This window comes from Staurois parvus, unplaced genomic scaffold (genome assembly GCF_062004578.1).
Source record: "Staurois parvus isolate SC_StPar_1 unplaced genomic scaffold, SC_StPar_1.0 ptg000137l, whole genome shotgun sequence".
NCBI lineage: Eukaryota > Metazoa > Chordata > Amphibia > Anura > Ranidae > Staurois > Staurois parvus.
Window position 1 is genome coordinate 10,472,590 of NW_028317933.1, and position 20,758 is coordinate 10,493,347.

Sequence of the window (20,758 nt, forward strand, 5' to 3'; positions counted from 1 at the left end):
CTGCCAGTGTGCCACCTGCCAGTCTGCTCCTGCACTTCTGCTAGCGTGCCACCTTCCAGTCTGCTCCTGTATCTCTGCCAGCATGCCACCTGCCAGTCTGCTCCTGCACCTCTGCCAGCATGCCACCTGCCAGTCTGCTCCTGCACCTCTGCCAGCATGCCACCTGCCAGTCTGCTCCTGCACCTCTGCCAGTGTGCCACCTGCCAGTCTACTCCTGCACTTCTGCTAGCGTGCCACCTGCCAGTCTGCTCCTGCATCTCTGCCAGCATGCCACCTGCCAGTCTGCTCCAGCACTTCTGCTAGCGTGCCACCTGCCAGTCTGCTCCTGCATCTCTGCCAGCATGCCACCTTCCAGTCTGCTCCTGTATCTCTGCCAGCATGCCACCTTCCAGTCTGCTCCTGCATCTCTGCCAGCATGCCACCCGCCAGTCTGCTCCTGCATCTATGCCAATGTGCCACCTGCCAGTCTGCTCCTGCATTTCTGTCAGTCTGCTCCTGCACCTCTGCTAGCATGCCACCTGCCAGTCTGCTCCTGCATCTCTGCTAGCATGCCACCTGCCAGTCTGCTCCTGCACCTCTACCAGCATGCCACCTGCCAGTCTGCTCCTGCACTTCTACCAGCATGCCACCTGCCAGTCTGCTCCTGCACCTCTGCCAGCATGCCACCTGCCAGTCTGCTCCTGCACCTCTGCCAGCATGCCACCTGCCAGTCTGCTCCTGCACCTCAGCCAGCATGCCACCTGCCAGTCTGCTCCTGCATCTATGCCAATGTGCCACCTGCCAGTCTGCTCCTGCATTTCTGCCAGTCTGGCTCCTGCACCTCTGCTAGCATGCCACCTGCCAGTCTGCTCCTGCATCTCTGCTAGCATGCCACCTGCCAGTCTGCTCCTGCACCTCTACCAGCATGCCACCTGCCAGTCTGCTCCTGCACCTCTGCCAGCGTGCCACCTGCCAGTCTGCTCCTGCACCTCTACCAGCATGTCACCTGCCAGTCTGCTCCTGCACCTCTGCCAGCGTGCCACCTGCCAGTCTGCTCCTGCACCTCTGCCAGCATGCCACCTGGCAGTCTGCTCCTGCACCTCTGCCAGCGTGCCATCTGCCAGTCTGCTCCTACATCTCTGCTAGAAAGCCACCTGCCAGTCTGCTCCTCTACCAGCATGCCACCTGCCAGTCTGCTCCTGCACCTCTGCCAGCGTGCCACCTGCCAGTCTGCTCCTGCACCTCTGCCAGCGTGCCACCTGCCAGTCTGCTCCTGCATCTCTGCCAGCGTGCCACCTGTCAGTCTGCTCCTGCATCTCTGCTAGCATGCCACCTGCCAGTCTGCTCCTGCACCTCTGCCAGTGTGCCACCTGCCAGTCTGCTCCTGCACCTCTGCCAGTCTGCTCCTGCACCTCTGCTAGCATGCCACCTGCCAGTCTGCTCCTGCACCTCTGCCAGCGTGCCACCTGCCAGTCTGCTCCTGCACCTCTGCCAGCATGCCACCTTCCAGTCTGCTCCTGTATCTCTGCCAGCATGCCACCTTCCAGTCTGCTCCTGTATCTCTGCCAGCATGCCACCTGCCAGTCTGCTTCTGCATCTCTGCCAGCATGCCACCCGCCAGTCTGCTCCTGCATCTATGCCAATGTGCCACCTGCCAGTCTGCTCCTGCATTTCTGTCAGTCTGCTCCTGCACCTCTGCTAGCATGCCACCTGCCAGTCTGCTCCTGCATCTCTGCTAGCATGCCACCTGCCAGTCTGCTCCTGCACCTCTACCAGCATGCCACCTGCCAGTCTGCTCCTGCACTTCTACCAGCATGCCACCTGCAAGTCTGCTCCTGCACCTCTGCCAGCATGCCACCTGCCAGTCTGCTCCTGCATCTATGCCAATGTGCCACCTGCCAGTCTGCTCCTGCATTTCTGCCAGTCTGGCTCCTGCACCTCTGCTAGCATGCCACCTGCCAGTCTGCTCCTGCATCTCTGCTAGCATGCCACCTGCCAGTCTGCTCCTGCACCTCTACCAGCATGCCACCTGCCAGTCTGCTCCTGCACCTCTGCCAGCGTGCCACCTGCCAGTCTGCTCCTGCACCTCTACCAGCATGTCACCTGCCAGTCTGCTCCTGCACCTCTGCCAGCGTGCCACCTGCCAGTCTGCTCCTGCACCTCTGCCAGCATGCCACCTGCCAGTCTGCTCCTGCACCTCTGCCAGCGTGCCATCTGCCAGTCTGCTCCTACATCTCTGCTAGAAAGCCACCTGCCAGTCTGCTCCTCTACCAGCATGCCACCTGCCAGTCTGCTCCTGCACCTCTGCCAGTGTGCCACCTGCCAGTCTGCTCCTGCACCTCTGCCAGCGTGCCACCTGCCAGTCTGCTCCTGCATCTCTGCCAGCGTGCCACCTGTCAGTCTGCTCCTGCATCTCTGCTAGCATGCCACCTGCCAGTCTGCTCCTGCACCTCTGCCAGTGTGCCACCTGCCAGTCTGCTCCTGCACCTCTGCCAGCATCCCACCTGCCAGTCTGCTCCTGCACCTCTGCCAGTCTGCTCCTGCACCTCTGCTAGCATGCCACCTGCCAGTCTGCTCCTGCACCTCTGCCAGCGTGCCACCTGCCAGTCTGCTCCTGCACCTCTGCTAGCATGCCACCTGCCAGTCTGCTCCTGCATCTCTGCTAGCAAGCCACCTGCCAGGCTGCTCCTGCACCTCTACCATCATGCCACCTGCCAGTCTGCTCCTGCACCTTTGCCGGCGTGCCACCTGCCAGTCTGCTCCTGCACCTCTGCCAGCGTGCCACATGCCAGTCTGCTACTGCACCTCAGCCATCGTGCCACCTTCCAGTCTGCTCCTGCATCTCTGCCAGCATGCCACCTGCCAGTCTGCTCCTGCATCTCTGCCAGCATGCCACCTGCCAGTCTGCTCCTGCACCTCTGCCAGTGTGCCACCTGCCAGTCTGCTCCTGCACCTCTGCCAGTCTGCTCCTGCACCTCTGCTAGCATGCCACCTGCCAGTCTGCTCCTGCACCTCTGCCAGCGTGCCACCTGCCAGTCTGCTCCTGCACCTCTGCTAGCATGCCACCTGCCAGTCTGCTCCTGCACCTCTACCAGCATGCCACCTGCCAGTCTGCTCCTGCACTTCTACCAGCATGCCACCTGCCAGTCTGCTCCTGCACCTCTGCCAGCATGCCACCTGCCAGTCTGCTCCTGCACCTCTGCCAGCATGCCACCTGCCAGTCTGCTCCTGCACCTCAGCCAGCATGCCACCTGCCAGTCTGCTCCTGCATCTATGCCAATGTGCCACCTGCCAGTCTGCTCCTGCATTTCTGCCAGTCTGGCTCCTGCACCTCTGCTAGCATGCCACCTGCCAGTCTGCTCCTGCATCTCTGCTAGCATGCCACCTGCCAGTCTGCTCCTGCACCTCTACCAGCATGCCACCTGCCAGTCTGCTCCTGCACCTCTGCCAGCGTGCCACCTGCCAGTCTGCTCCTGCACCTCTACCAGCATGTCACCTGCCAGTCTGCTCCTGCACCTCTGCCAGCGTGCCACCTGCCAGTCTGCTCCTGCACCTCTGCCAGCATGCCACCTGCCAGTCTGCTCCTGCACCTCTGCCAGCGTGCCATCTGCCAGTCTGCTCCTACATCTCTGCTAGAAAGCCACCTGCCAGTCTGCTCCTCTACCAGCATGCCACCTGCCAGTCTGCTCCTGCACCTCTGCCAGCGTGCCACCTGCCAGTCTGCTCCTGCACCTCTGCCAGCGTGCCACCTGCCAGTCTGCTCCTGCATCTCTGCCAGCGTGCCACCTGTCAGTCTGCTCCTGCATCTCTGCTAGCATGCCACCTGCCAGTCTGCTCCTGCACCTCTGCCAGTGTGCCACCTGCCAGTCTGCTCCTGCACCTCTGCCAGCATCCCACCTGCCAGTCTGCTCCTGCACCTCTGCCAGTCTGCTCCTGCACCTCTGCTAGCATGCCACCTGCCAGTCTGCTCCTGCACCTCTGCCAGCGTGCCACCTGCCAGTCTGCTCCTGCACCTCTGCTAGCATGCCACCTGCCAGTCTGCTCCTGCATCTCTGCTAGCAAGCCACCTGCCAGGCTGCTCCTGCACCTCTACCATCATGCCACCTGCCAGTCTGCTCCTGCACCTTTGCCGGCGTGCCACCTGCCAGTCTGCTCCTGCACCTTTGTCAGCGTGCCACCTGCCAGTCTGCTCCAGCACCTCAGCCATCGTGCCACCTTCCAGTCTGCTCCTGCATCTCTGCCAGCATGCCAGCTGCCAGTCTGCTCCTGCATCTCTGCCAGCATGCCACCTGCCAGTCTGCTCCTGCACCTCTGCCAGTGTGCCACCTGCCAGTCTGCTCCTGCACCTCTGCCAGCATCCCACCTGCCAGTCTGCTCCTGCACCTCTGCCAGTCTGCTCCTGCACCTCTGCTAGCATGCCACCTGCCAGTCTGCTCCTCTGCCAGCGTGCCACCTGCCAGTCTGCTCCTGCACCTCTGCTAGCATGCCACCTGCCAGTCTGCTCCTGCATCTCTGCTAGCAAGCCACCTGCCAGTCTGCTCCTGCACCTCTACCATCATGCCACCTGCCAGTCTGCTCCTGCACCTTTGCCGGCGTGCCACCTGCCAGTCTGCTCCTGCACCTTTGCCAGAGTGCCACCTGCCAGTCTGCTCCTGCACCTCTGCCAGCGTGCCACCTGCCAGTCTGCTACTGCACCTCAGCCAGCATGCCACCTGCCAGTCTGCTCCTGCATCTATGCCAATGTGCCACCTGCCAGTCTGCTCCTGCATTTCTGCCAGTCTGCTCCTGCACCTCTGCTAGCATGCCACCTGCCAGTCTGCTCCTGCATCTCTGCTAGCATGCCACCTGCCAGTCTGCTCCTGCACCTCTACCAGCATGCCACCTGCCAGTCTGCTCCTGCACCTCTGCCAGCGTGCCACCTGCCAGTCTGCTCCTGCACCTCTACCAGCATGCCACCTGCCAGTCTGCTCCTGCACCTCTACCAGCATGTCACCTGCCAGTCTGCTCCTGCACCTCTGCCAGCGTGCCACCTGCCAGTCTGCTCCTGCACCTCTGCCAGCATGCCACCTGCCAGTCTGCTCCTGCACCTCTGCTAGCATGCCATCTGCCAGTCTGCTCCTGCACCTCTGCCAGCGTGCCATCCGCAAGCTGCTCCTGCACCTCTGCCAGCGTGCAACCTGCCAGTCTGCTCCTGCATTCAAGATGCATGTCAACATCCATCTGCAGAAGTCCTACCAGGCACTCATGCACTTCTGTAGCAGGACTCCCAAGCCAGAGCTGTAAGGGAGGCCTTCCTCTGCACTCCAGGTTCTACCACCAGGTACGTTGCACTAGTATACCCAAAATGCAATATTTTGAGTGTTTCGGTATGTTAACTGTAAACAATCTATTCAGGGCATTTACCACTTCCAGGCCTATTAGATCCCTAATGCGTCCCCTGCCCTCTGCTCCAGCCAATTGTGCTTGATCCATGTTTTACGCAGCCTTGAAGCTGGGTATTTAACAGTTCTGAACCATGAAGTGCTCAGAGCTGAGTGCTTAAAGGTTCACTTTCCTAAGAGGATGTCGGGGGGCAGATGGTTCTTGATGTCCCCCCAGTCACCATTTTGACAATATTTACTGCAGTCCCAGGCGGATAGCCTAGGAACCAAAGGGGATAACAATTGGGAGGACTCGGGATAACAGAGGAATTGTGTACAGGACAGCTTAGACTTTCTGACACAATCAACAGTTTTTCTTTCATTTGAAAAGATATAACAAAACGCTTTAATGCTTTCAATGGAAAATATAGCACACCAAAAGGGAGAAAAGAAGAGTAGTTCATTGTTAAGGTTTGATTAACACGCTTCATCCAACAAACCAACCGCTAATGTACTCCCAAGACCTCTCCACCACCCGACAAGAGATGACACTGTGGACAGCACTTGTCAAGTTGCAAATGCCTTATTCTTTTATTTCCGCAACATTTCTGCCTCTTAAATTTTAGGTCAATCCCTACATTTTCTGACGTAGGATCTGAGACCCAGCTTTCATGGGGAGACCAGTAAAGGGAATGGGGGAGGCTCTCCTAATAGGGAACTAGCAGACGACTGATCTACTGAAAGCAGTGTGGGAGGATAACTGCTTTAATTACCTCTCTTTTGATTTTCCTTTATATCCAATATGTATGGGTGTTGTCCTCTGTTAAAGATTTCAAATTTGCAATTTTATATTTCTGCCATATCTAAAGACATGTTGATAACATACATATTCCAACCTTGCGCCTCCGTATTATAGGCCTGGAATACTTAACACAGCACAGAAATTAAAATTCACGTTACCAAAGCAACAACCTAGCCTTAGTTTGTGCATAAATGAGCCACACAGACTATAATTAATTCATCTCCAGAGCATATGTTAGTGAGTATTTGACAAGGCTGATTATGGCAAACTGTTCACTATATGAGTGCTGCCTGGAAAAAAAAAATGACATCTTTATGAAGATGTATAAAATTCAAACCACTAACCACAGCTTACAAAGCCATCCACAAAACTTCCCCTACCTGCATCACCAACCTCATCCACAGATACCGCCCACTCCACTTCTCCCATGATATCCTCCTCTCTAGCTCATCACCTCCTCCCACGCTCGCCTCCATGACTTCTCCAGAGCCTCTCCCATCCTCTGGAACTCCCTACCACAGCATGTCCGGCTGCCTTTAGGCAATCTTTGAAAACTCACTTCTTCAGGGAAGCCTACCCCACCTCCACCTAAGAACTGTACTTGAATCACCTCCGCCAGATCATCCCCCACAGCTATCACCTTTTGTATCACCTCCCCCTTCCTTTAGATTGTAAGCTCCACGGGCAGGGCCCTCCTATTCCTTCTGTACTGAAATGTATTGTAATTGTACTGTCTCCCTTATATTGTAAAGTGCTGCACAAACTGTTGGAGCTATATAAATCCTGTATAATAATAATCTTTATTGGTTCTGTAAAGTAGCCTTTTTCAACTAGGCTCCCCAGGCATCCTGGGGTGCCTACAGTTTTCTTTAGGAGGGCAAAAGGCCTAAAAATTGCCTACAAGCCAGCAGGTGGATCGAGAATGCCTTTAGTTACACAAAGTCACAGGTTTTCATTGTGCACCGTTACAACCTTCCAGCCGCCGGCGTCCTAACAACCAATTACGTCATTAGTTGCTAAGGAGGACGATGGGTGCCTCCTTTTGGTCAGTGAGGACATCAATTACATTAATTTCCTTTCAATAGATTTTTTTATTGAAAAATTTTGCATTTAGAAGATACAGTTGCAACCGCAGTCGTGTATGCAGGTAGAAGTATAGAATCAACGGCAGACAAATCAAACAGTTGCATTTATTTCCAAAGGCACAGACAGGCAAGTATTGGCAGTGGTCTGTAATAACATATTAGAGTACCTTAGTTTGGGAAATTTATTTATTATTATTATACAGGATTTAGACTGCAAGCTCCAAGGATCAGGCCCTCCTATCCCTCTTGTATTGAACTGTATTGTTGCTGTATTGTCCCCCTATATATTGTAAAGCGCTGAGCAAACTGTTTGCACTATATAAATCCTGTATAATAATAATATAGCGCCAACAGTTTGCGCAGCTCTTTACAAAATGAAGGTGGACATTGCAGAATAAACACAAACTTAAGACAACAGCTAAACACTTGCTTGAAGTACACGTATGTGAACTGTTTTGGTTGAACTGGATGGACTTCTGTTTTTTTTTTCAGCCAGACTAACTATGTAACTATATTTTACCTACTAATTAATTCTGTCCATCCACTCCTGAAATGTGCAAAGTCCTGCCAAAAAGCACAGACATTCTGATGACCTGACATTTCTCCAGCGCAGTTAAACAGCTCAGCTACTCATCCCCGGCTTATGAATGGACACAGTAACAGACTGATGAAGTAATCTCTCTGCTTTCACCTCTTTTTAACATGTCCATTGTCAGCAGATGTGAGTGGAGTATACCTGAGTATCCTTCCCTCCCCCAGTGTTGATGGACAAGGGATTACAAGAGGCTGAAATGAAATCAATTTCAGGTATTTTGCAGCACATTATTGCAAGCATGTTAACGTGCATTCTTTCATGCTCCAGGCACCACCAAAGACCTGTGAACCATCTATCCATTGTGGTGTACTATAATTGTTGGGGATTTGCACTGCCTTACCTGGAGTTCAGCACCTCGAAGTGCTTTTTATATGGACTAGGGCTACCTTAGAAAGTAAGGGGAAACTAGTCTTTCAGGCTCCATGCACACTTAACTGCTTTCCCGCTGCCCTATAGCAGAAATACTGCTACAGGGTGGCAGGGGTGCACAAAATCACACACATATATATATATATATATATATATATATACACACACGTGATTTTGCATTTCCAGGTAGGGGGCGCTCAAGGAACCCCTGCAACTTCTGGAGGAACCCTAGTTGAGAAACCCTGATCTAGGCTGTGAAAAAGTTTAAAACGTGGTATCCCCATACTTGGGAGACTGAGCAGAATGTGTTTTTGGCGTGTAGTTACAAATATGTACCTCCACTCCTAACTCAAACTCGCTTTCACTCCTGTTATATTCAGAACAAATGGTGTACTTATATTTGTGTGTATGTTGAGCAGTCCTCACCTTCAGTTGCACCCAGTTTACGACTGTAGCCTGGTTCCTATGAGACATCCCCCAACATTCATGTGAGCCTTATCAGCTTCTAATTGGGGTGGAGTTGAATGCTCATTTGAGCATCTCCCTATAAATTCAGATCAGCTCATGGGGGAGATCTCTGATGGGGGGCACAGTCTCTGATGGGGGTGCTGCTTCTGACGGAGTGCGGCTTCGAAAGAGTGCGAAGCAGTTAAACACAGCAATTGAACTAAAGCAGGAGAAAGACACAACAACAGCAAGAAACTCTACTGCATGCTGGACAGACTGCAAGCAAACACCCTGGGAAACATCTCTTACATGCCTGAGTCCCACTCTGTGTACCTTTATATAATACACTCCTCTTCATACGACTATCCTCTGTTCCCAAGATCTCACTTCTTTACCCCTCTGCTCCACCCCAAAACTTGCACATCTCCCCCTCATTGCTTTCATCTCCCTACTACTGCCCTCATCACCCCCAAAATGCCTCTTCTACTCCTCATTTTCCTCTCCTCCATTCCCAAAATCCATTCACTATATCCCTCTGCTCCTCCTAAACATTTGTATATTGTGTCCTCACTGCTTCCTTCGCCCCTCTATGGCACCCACCACCTCCTCCTATTATTCCACTCTCCCACTGACCCACTGACCCGAACACCTCCACTAGGAGTTTCTCACGCTCCTGCACATCCCGCTCCCATGCCACCTTTCTCACCCTTCTCCTCCTCCTAGCCGCGGGAGACATCTCCCCAAATCCTGGCCCTCCACCACCTCCCTCACCCACACAACACCCTCCCGCCTCCATGTCCTACCGCAACCTAGTATCTGTCCCCCTGCTCCCTAAAACCTCCCCCCCGTTTTCATGTGCACTCCTGAACGCCCGATCGGTGTGCAACAAGCTTACCGCCATCCACGACCTCTTTGTTTCCCGCTCCCTCAACCTCCTGGCGATCACGGAAACCTGGATCCAGCCCACTGACTCTACCTCCCCTGCTGCACTCTCCTATGGAGGTCTCACCTGGACCCACTCACCCAGACCTAACGGTCGTAAAGGTGGTGGGGTTGGTCTGCTCCTGTCACCGCAGAGCACCTTCCGAGTCCTCCCAAACCCCCCCTCCCTATCCTTCTCCTCCTTCGAGGCCCACTGCGTCCGACTATTCTCCCCAACCCCCCTGAAGATTGCTGTGATATACCGGCCTCCTGGATCCATACCCCGCTTCCTGGAAGACTTCTCCTCCTGGCTACCCTTCTTCCTCTCCTCTGAGCTACCCACCATCATTCTTGGGGATTTCAACATCCCTGTCAACCTTGACAACCCGGACACAGCCCGTCTCCTCCACTTAACCTCCTCCTTTGCACTTGCACAGTGCATACAATCCACCACCCACTCCGACGGTAATATCCTTGATCTTGTCTTCTCCAACCGCTGCGCTCCCCACAACCTCACTAACACCCCCTTCCCTCTCTCTGACCACAACCTGATCACCTTCTCTATCTCCTCGTCCTCCAACACCTACCCCTCCAAATGTCACACTACTACCAGCCGTAACCTCCGCAACCTTAACCCTGCCCCCCTCCACTCTGCAGCTGATCAACTCCACGACCGCATCCTCCCCCTGTCCTGCCCCGACTTGGCTATGATTGCCTACAACAACGCGCTGTCAGCAGCCCTTGACTCACTAGCGCCTTTAACCACACGCAACATCAGACTCCGACCGCTCCAGCCCTGGCAGACTGATCACACCAAAACCCTCAAACGACGCAGTCGTGCCCTGGAGCGACTATGGCGCAAAACAAAATCCCAACAAGCTTTCACCTGCTACAAATCTGCCTTCCGCACCTACACCTCCTCCCTCCACGCAGCCAAACAAGCCTACTTCCTGACCCTCATCAAGGCCCTCTCCTCCAATCCTCGCCGACTCTTCTCCACCTTCAACTCTCTACTCTCTCCACCCCCACCTCCACCCAGCACCTCACTCACCGCCCTTGATATTGCCAATCACTTCAAAAACAAGATTGACACAATTCGCAAGGACATTGCCGCAACTCACACGCCCTCTCAACCCGTCCCCTCTCACACAGCTACCCCATCATCCCCCCTCCCCCTCGACATTACCCGCAGGGACTTCGTCGCTGCTCAAACTCCCTCCAACCCCCTTCCCCCTCACTTAGCTACCCCCTCTTCACCCCTCTCCCACGGCCTCACCACTGCTCTGACCTCCTCTCCCACCCCACCCTACATTCCTCATACTGAAGCTCCCCCAACACTCCGCACCTTTGACCTTACTACCATCGAGGAAGTCTCCAAGATCCTCTCTGATGCCCGCCTCACCACCTGCCCCCTCGACCCTATCCCCTCACAATTCCTACGACCTCCCTCCCCCTCCATCCTACGCTCCCTCACCCACATCTTTAATCTCTCCCTCTCCTCCGGCACTTTCCCCTCCCCACTGAAGCATGCACACATCACCCCCATACTTAAAAAGCCCTCCCTGGACCCCAATGACCCGAACAACCTCAGACCCATCTCCCTGCTCCCACTTACATCTAAACTCCTCGAGCGCCTCGTCTACACCCGCCTATGCTCTCACCTCAACGACAACAACCTCCTCGATCCCCTACAGTCTGGCTTCCGCCCCCTACACTCCACCGAAACCGCCTTACTCAAACTCTCCAACGACCTTCTAACCGCCAAAGCTAATGGCCACTATTCAGTGCTCCTACTCCTTGACCTCTCTGCAGCCTTCGACACAGTTGACCACCCCCTCCTCCTCAAAATACTACACTCCCTCGGCCTCAGAGATTCTGCTCTCTCCTGGCTCTCATCCTACCTGTCACAACGCTCTTTCAGCGTTAACTATAATGCTACCACCTCCCCCTCACTCCCCCTCTCTGTTGGGGTCCCTCAAGGCTCTGTCCTTGGGCCCCTTCTCTTCTCCATCTACACCTCCTCCCTTGGCCAACTCATACACTCTCACGGCTTCAACTACCACCTCTATGCCGACGACACACAAATCTATCTCTCAACCCCCCACCTCACCCCCTCGGTCTCTGCCCAAATCACACACCTACTGAGCGACATATCAGAATGGATGTCGCTCCACTTCCTTAAACTGAATCTCTCCAAAACCGAGCTCCTTGTCTTCCCCCCAGCCCGAACCCCACCCCCCATTGACTTCTACATCACATCCAACAACGCCAATATCAAACCCGCTCTGCAGGCCAGAGTATTTGGTGTCATTCTGGACTCCAACCTATCCTTCCAGCCCCAAGTCCAATCTTTAACAAACTCGTGCAGACTCCACCTCCGCAACATCGCCAAAATCCGCACGTTCCTAACCCCAGAAACCACTAAACAGCTCATCCACTCCCTCATATCACGACTCGACTACTGCAACTCCCTCCTCACTGGCCTGCCTCGCCGCTGGCTATCCCCGCTTCAGTCGATCCTGAATACGGCTGCCAGACTCATTCACCTTTCCAAACGCTCCGTTTCCGCCACCCCCCTCTGCCAATCCCTCCACTGGCTTCCGATTGCGCAACGGATCAAATTTAAAATCCTAACACTGACGTACAAAGCTGTCCACCATACTGCCCCGAACTACATCACTGACCTAATATCCAAGTACCACCCAGCACGCACACTCCGCTCCTCACAAGACCTCCTTCTCTCTAGCTCCCTGGTCTCCTCCTCCCATGCCCGCCTCCAGGACTTCTCCAGGGTGTCACCCATCCTCTGGAACTCCCTGCCCCAACCCATCAGATTATCACCTACTCTCCTCTCCTTTAGGCGCACCCTGAAAACCCATCTCTTCAGGGAAGCCTACCTCACCCCCTGCTAACTTGCTGACCTCCTCCACTCTTCCTACCACTCCATCCCCCACAGCTATCTCCTCCTGTACCACTATCCCATCCCTTCTAGATTGTAAGCTCTAAAGAGCAGGGCCCTCGATCCCCTCATGTTTTGCATTGTATTGGTATTGTTCTGTCACATGTTCTGTCCCCCTTTGTAATGTACAGCGCTGAGTGAACTATTGGCGCTTTATAAATACTGTATAATAATAATAATAATAATGTTATATGTGAGAAATCGCTTGTTAACCACTTCCCATCTGCCCTATAGCAGAAATACTGCTAACTCTAGTGGGCCCTGTGCTCACTGCCCGGCACCACACAACTCGACTGGCATTTGCCATTGAACACCAGAATTGGCAGGTCCGCCACTGGCGCCCTGTGCTTTTCACAGATGAGAGCAGGTTCACCCTGAGCACATGTGAGACATGAAAGGGTCTGGAGAAGCCGTGGAGAATGTTATGCTGCCCGTAACATCATTCAACATGACTGGGTGGTGGGTCAGTGATGGTCTAGGGAAGCATATCCATGGAGGGATGCACAGACCTCTACAGGCTAGACAATGGCACCCTGACTGCCATTAGGTATCAGGATGAAATCCTTGGATCCATTGTCAGACCCTCTGCTGGTGCAGTGGGTTCTGGGTTGCTCCTAGTGCGCGACAATGCCCGGCCTCATGTGGCAAGAGTATGCAGGCAGTTCCTGGAGGATGAAGAAATTGATACCATTGAATGGCCCCCCTGCTCACCTGACCTAAATGCAATAAAACACCTCTGGGATATCATTTTTCAGTCCATCTGACACTGCCAGACTGTTCAGGAGCTCATTGAGGCCCTGCTCCAGATCTGGGAGGAAATACCCAAGGACACCATCTGTCGTCTCCTTAGGACCATGCCCCGACATTGTCCGGCATGCATACAAGCACATGGGGGCCATACAAACTACTGAGTACCATTTTGAGTTGCTGCAATGAAATTTCAGCAAAATGGACTAGCCTACTGCATCATTTTTTCACTTTGATTTTTGGGGTGTCTTTGAATTCAGTCCTCTGTAGGTTGATAATTTTAATTTCCATCAAACGATGGGGCATCCTTACGTTCCTAACACATTACCCAGTCCATATCAGTATAGAGATCCAGCATATCTTTCCCCATTGAGATCTGATGTGTTTTCAAAGTATTCCTTTCCTTTTTTTGAGCAGTGTACATGGCTGCCATTGCTGACCTCTACTAAAAATGCAGTTCCTTTGCCTGTTTACTGCTTCAATTTGAGTAATTGACAAAAAAAATACAATTTGACAATTAATCATTATCTGCAAACTTGTCCCAGGTCAATGAATTAGAGTGCAGTGAATGCACTGTGCTAGTTTGAAAGTCAGGCCACTAGCCTACATATTTCTCTCAGCACAGGTTTCCTTAAGATATTTTTGCCCACATACAGACATGGCCAAAAATCTTGGCACCCCGGCATTGCTGTCAGATAACGCAGCACTTCACCCAGAAAATCGTTGCAATTACAAATGTTTCGGCATTCTCATGTTTATTTCTTTTGTTTGTATTGGTACGACACAAAAAAGTGAAGAAACAAAAAGTCAAATCTGACACATTCCACTCAAAACCTCAAAAAAAGAATGGACAAAATTATTAGCACCCTCAATTTAATATTTGGTAGCACACCCCTTGCAATAAAATTACTGAAATATATCACTTCCTGTAACCATTAATGAGTTTCTTCCACCTCTCTACTGGAATTTTGGAGCACTCTTCTTTCACCAACTTCTCCAGGTCTCTCAGATTGGAAGTGTTCCTTTTCCCAACTGCTGTTTTGAGATCGCTGCACAGGTGCTCTATGGGATTGAGATCTGGACTCATTGCTGGCCAGTTCAGTACACTCCAATGCTTTGTCCTAAACTAATTCTGGGTGCTTTTTGACATGTGCTTTGGGTCATTGTCCTGCTGTAAGACCCATGACCTCGGACAAAGACCCATTTTTCTGACACTGGGCCTGGCACTGCACCCCAGAATTCTTTGGTAGTCTTTAGATTTCATAATGCCATGCACATGATCAAGACATCCAGTGCCTGAAGCAGTAAAGCAACCCCAAAACATCAGTGAACCTCCACCATGTGTGACTGTATTCTTTTCTTTAAAGACCTCATTTCTTTTTCCGACAACAGTAGAATGATGGGTTTTACCAAAAAGGCTGTAATTTTGTTTCATCAGTCCACAGCATATTCTCCCAAACGGATTTTGTCTTCCTCAGGTAAATTTTGGCAAACTCCAATATGGCTTTTTTATGTTTCCGTGTCAGCAGTGGGGTCCTCCTAGCTCTCCTACCATAGCGTCCCTCTTCATTCAGATGGCGAAGTATAGTTCGAGCTGACACAGTTGTACCCTGTGCCTGAAGGTCAGCTTGAAGTTGATCGAGGTTCTTTATCCACCAAACAATCCTTCCTTGCAATCTTCAATCAATTTTTCTCTTTCGTCCCCATCCAAAGAAATTAGGTACAGTGCCATGGGCTGTCAACTTCTTCACAATGTTGCGCACAGTGGATACAGAAACATTAAAATCTCTGGAGATGGACTTGTAACCTTGAGATTGTCCATGCTTTTCTACAATTTATGTTTTCAAGTCCTCAGACTATTGTTTGCTGCTCTCTCTTCTCCATGTGACACATACAACAGAAAGGTTGGGTAAATGTTTCACCATTTTAACTGGTTGCCAGTGTGATTTCTATATTGTCAGCACCTGTTAATTGATACAGGCGAGTTTAATTACAAATTACAGGAGCATTACAAACTTGGAATGCAATTATTTTTTACAATTTTGAGAAGGTGCCAATTTTGTCCAGTCCATTATGGGGGTTTTACGTGGAATGAGTCAGATTTGGCTTTTTGTTTCTCCACTTTTTTTGTGTCATACCAATACAAACAAAATAAACTTGAGAATACCTAATCACTTGTAACAATTTCCTGGGTGAATTGGTGCGCCAGCTGACTAAAATGCAGGGGTGCCAATAGTTTTGGCCATGACTGCAAATGCCAAATCATTGCATGATTTTTGCTCTAGGGAAATCTCCAGAAAAAAAATTAATGTTTTAATCACCACAAAGTCTCTCCAGTAGTTCATTGGAGGTACAGTGTCTTCAAATATCTGAGTAATAGCATCTACCTCTAGGAAGACAGTATTTCACCTCTTTCAGATCTTTGCGCACCTGTTTTATAGGACAGTACTTCACATTGCGTAGGAAACAGGGAGGACTTTGCCAATTTATCAGCAACTCAAAACGAACATTCAGATCGTCAAGCAGGTAGGTGATCACTGATCTGCCCTTGGTTCTCAGTTCCACAAAAACCTCACCAGTATTATGAAAAAACTATTTTTGCCAAACTGAAAAGTAGTGCCACAAAAGGTTGGATGCACAGAGATAATCCGACTCTCGTGTTCCTGTAATATCAGCCTAAAACGCCTTCATATGACCTTAAATGAGCCAGAAAATAAAAACAGCACTTCCTTGATTGATTAGACAAGGTCTTGACAGCAATCTATATGAAAAAACAGACAAAAGGGAAGCATATCCCTAGCAATATAAAACCTTTTATTCATGTGTAAAGAAAAAATCATAGCATGCATTCACATGCTACAAGGTGTGAATAGCATAACACAGGGTTAATAGTGCATTTTATGTATTTTTACTTCACACTTGAGTAAAAGGTTTTATTGCACTAAGAACACGCTTCCCTTTTTTTTTTTCCCTCCACAAAAGGTTGATGCACAAGGAAGGTGGGGACATGAAGTCTTAACCAACTGATCGAGTAGATTCTATCCAAAATGTTTGAAGATGGACGTTATTGAGAGCCATGAGATCTAGAAAGGAACTTCAAAATGTTTCCAAGCAGAAACAGGAACTACTACTTCCTGGGCAATGACCCCTTGTATTACTTCAAAGATAACATATACTCTAGGGCACAAGCAAGATTTGAAGTGAGGTACACTAGGGTTCAGGGGTATAGGCTAGAGGTTAGGTATGTTTATTGTAAACTTGTTTTCTGAACAAAAACTACTGCACCCAAATTATCATGTAGACCATGCTATCCCAAAACTGGTCATTTCAATATAGGCATATACGATTCTCTATTTTTAATGAATGTATCATTCATGCAGCCAGAATTTTGAGTTACAATGTTCTGGAGCGGAACTGGGCAAATAGGACACCTTCAAAGGAGTCCACTATCAAGTCTAGAACTCTCAAGCAATAGTGGAGAGTGGGATGGTTCCTGTGGAATGATGGACTGTAGAGTCCGAACCTGTTAGCAAGTCAATAGCTTGTCCGTGGAAGTAAAACTTTGGACAAGCAGTATCTAGAAGCCCTATATACTCCAAGCAACTATTGCGTCATAAAACACTGTATACATCTATATTTTGTACCGCATTATTTTGATTTTGGGGTTTGATATTCATGGAGGTTGCGTTTTACTATGTAGGGGAAAAAAAAAAACAGAGAAAAAAAGTATGGATGTATGTTGTGGCACTACCACCCACTACACTGCAGCCACCTCGAGACGCACATGACAAAATTTAAAAAGTGTTGTGGCACATTAAATGTGTCGTAACTCACAAAGGGCAGTAACCCTCAAGGAAATAGCTGGGACACACAAAATGTCCCTGGCTCCATAAGAAGGAACAAGCCCTGATACTTGCTAAGTAGTGGTGCTGTTCTGGATGCTATCACTTACCGACCACAGCTATTGTGATCTACCAGTGAGCCTAATTAATGTGAGAATACGTGCACGTGGAAGTAAGACACTGGCACAGAATGCAATTTGCCAACTTCCTAATTTCTACTTTATTGAGGAAATAACAGTAACATTTATAAATCTCATGATGCAGGCGAAGCATATACGATGATTGGGTGAAAAGTCCCCTAGGTTTCCTGCGTGTTCTTCCATCCGTGTTGATATCTTCCAATCATTGTCACCAAAACGACTCATTCCCTTTTATGGGGGTTGTTTACATTAAAAGATACTTTTCTTCTAATGAGTCACCTAGGGTGAGACTCCGGATGAAGGCGCCATCTTAATTATTGTTCCGTTGCCCTATATCTGATTGGTTTCTTGAGAGTAAGGAATTTAGAGAGCAAGAAGCAGAGAGTAGCAAGACTATAAAATTGTCATTTTACTGATCTAATAGAACATGGACTGTCTATCACAATCCACTACAGTGCCTTACGAGAGGCGTATCAAAGTCATTGTGCCTGCTTAGGCACCTGAATCCCTCCCCTCGCCCCACGACTGAATGTTCATCCCAGTGGTTGTGCGGCACTGGAGCCAGCATAGCAAGATTAAGACACCATCTCCTCCATGTACAGGCAGATGCCACAAGCCCTAGACCAGTCTCCCTTTAGGGAACCCTGCAGCCACACCTATGCTCCATACAATGTCTTTACCTGAAGAGCATACTGGCTAGTAAGTCCTAAAATCTTTAACAGGGAAACCCTGTAACACCTCAAGGAGGCCAGAAACAAATAAAAACCATGGTCTGACATTATGATAATCTTCTCACGTCCTATCATGACAGAACAGTAAAAACAAGGTGTTGAGGGTGGGGTGAGGTTAATTTCTGTCTCTATTAGGTAGCAGTCTCTTGGCTGGCTGTTGTGAAAAAGTGATATCCATATATCCATTGGTTGCCACTGTCAAGATGGCAACAATCACTGTTCCTCCCCCTAATATTTAAGGACAAGTTCACCTTTCATGACATGCTACACCAATATTTAGGGTGTAACATGCTATGAATGCACCAGAATCCACATGTTCCAGTAAGTCATCTAAACCTTTGGTGGTAGTGCACTCTGGTGTTGGAGATGTGTGGACGAACTAGGATCTCTACATTATATTGCTCATGATTTTGAATATCACTGGGACTTTTTCAGTGCACATTTTTTTTGGACACAAGATTTGTGTTTAGGATTTAATACTTATCACTTGATTTAGCACGACAATTTATCTTTACAAGGTTCTACTCAATCTAATTGTCTTTGCCAGCTGCTTTTCCTAAGATTCCTAAGTCCTCCCAGTCAGAGATCTTTGGAAATCACCAGGCGCCGGAGAGTAATGACCAGCCAGGACCCAGTAATTGACAGCCGTGGCCGCAAATGGCAGCGTACACACCCTACCCGTAAATGCAAAATCACATATATATACCTGATTTTGCATACCCGTGCTGCACTGTAGCAGTATTTTTGCTATAGGGCGGACGGGAAGCGGTTAAGCAATTTCTCACACATAGCACAGACATACGTATAACTACACACCAAAAACACATTCTGCCAAGTCTCCAAGTATGGGGATACCACGTTTTAAACTTTTTCACAGACTAGACCAGGGTTTCTCAACTAGGGTTCCTCCAGAGGCTGCCGGGTTCCTTGAGCAATAAGCAATTTCTGCCTCTCAGGCAAGTTCTCACTCACAGACCTTTTTAGGAATCTGTAAAGGGGAAATTCTTCCCAATGACCATAAGTGTAAGGAGCATTCTTACCTATGACTATCAACACTAATGTATCATGAGTCATGATAAAGCAATTTTGAGCACAGGTTCCCCCGAGACCAGAAAGTTATGTCAAGGGTTCCTCTTTGTTGAAAAATGTTTAGGATGCATAGAGGGCCCCAAAATCCAATGTGCCATCCAATCCGCCCAGGCGGAGGGAAACAGATCCACATTCCTTTGTTTTTAGTAGATCTGATTGGATGTAGATGGGTGTAAATGGACACATGTCCGTTTACACCCATCACACCAAAGGAGAATGGAGGCTCCAATTGGGTCCACCCAAAAAACGGACAGGCGGACAATCTGACTGCCTGTATGAAAGGAGCCAAGAAAAAAATAAACAAAATATATACAGGTGAAACGCGAAAAATTAGAATATGGTGCAAAAGTTCATTTATTTCAGTAATGCAACTTAAAGGGTGAAACTAATATATGAGATAGACTCATTACATGCAAAGCAAGATAGTTCAAGCTGTGATTTGTCATAATTGTGATGATTATGGATTACAGCTCATGAAAATTCCAAATCCACAATCTCAGAAAATTAGAATATTACATGCAATCAATAAAACAAGGATTGTACATAGAACAATATCGGACCTTTGAAAAGTATAAGCATGCATATGTACTCAGTACTTGGTTTGGGCCCCTTTTGCAGCAATTACTGCCTCAATGTGGCGTGCATTGGAAGCTATCAGCCTGTTGCACTGCTGAGGTGTTATGGAAGACCAGGATGCATCAATAGCGGCCTTCAGCTCTTCTGCATTGTTCGGTCTCATGTCTCATCTATTTCTTGGCAATGTCCCATAGATTCTCTATGAGGTTCAGGTCAGACAAGTTTGTTGGCCAATCAAGCACAGTAATCCCATGGTCATTGAACCAGGTTTTGGTGCTTTAGGCAGTGTGGGCAGGTGCCAAGTCCTGCTGGAAAATGAAGTCAGCATCCCCATAAAGCTCGTCTGCGGAAGGAAGCATGAAGTGCTCCAAAATCTCCTGGTAGACGGCTGCGTTGACCCTGAACTTAATGAAGCACAGTGGACCAACACCAGCAGATGACATGGCTCCCCAAATCAACACACACTGTGGAAACTTCACACTGGACTTCAAGCATCTTGCAGTGTGTGCCTCTCCATTCTTCCTTCATACTCTGGGTCCTTGGTTTCCAAATGAGATGCAAAAGTTGCTCTCATCAGAAAAGAGGACTTTGGACCACTGAGCAACAGACCAGGTCTGTTTTTCTTTAGCCCAGGTAAGACGCTTTTGACGTTGTTTGTTGTTCAGGAGCGGCTTGACAAGAGGAATACGACATTTGAAGCCCATGTCCAGGATCCGTCTGTGTGTGGTGGCTCTTGATGCACTGACTCCAGCCTCAGTTCACTCCTTGTGAAAGTCCAAACACTTTTGAATGGCCTTTTCCTGACAATCCTCTCCAGGCTGCGGTCATCCCTGCTGCTTGTGCACCTTTTTCTTCCACACTTTTCCCTTCCACATAACTTTCTATTAATGTGCTTTGATACAGCACTTTGGGAACATCCAACTTCTTTTGCAATTACCCTTTGAGGCTTTCCCTCCTTATGGAGGGTGTCAATGATGGTTTTCTGCACAATTGTCAGGTCAGCAGTCTTTCCCATGATTGTGATTCCTACTGAACCAGATTGAGAGACCATTTAAAGGCTCAGGAACCCTTTGCAGGTGTTATGGCTTAATTAGCTGATTAGAGTGGGACACTTTG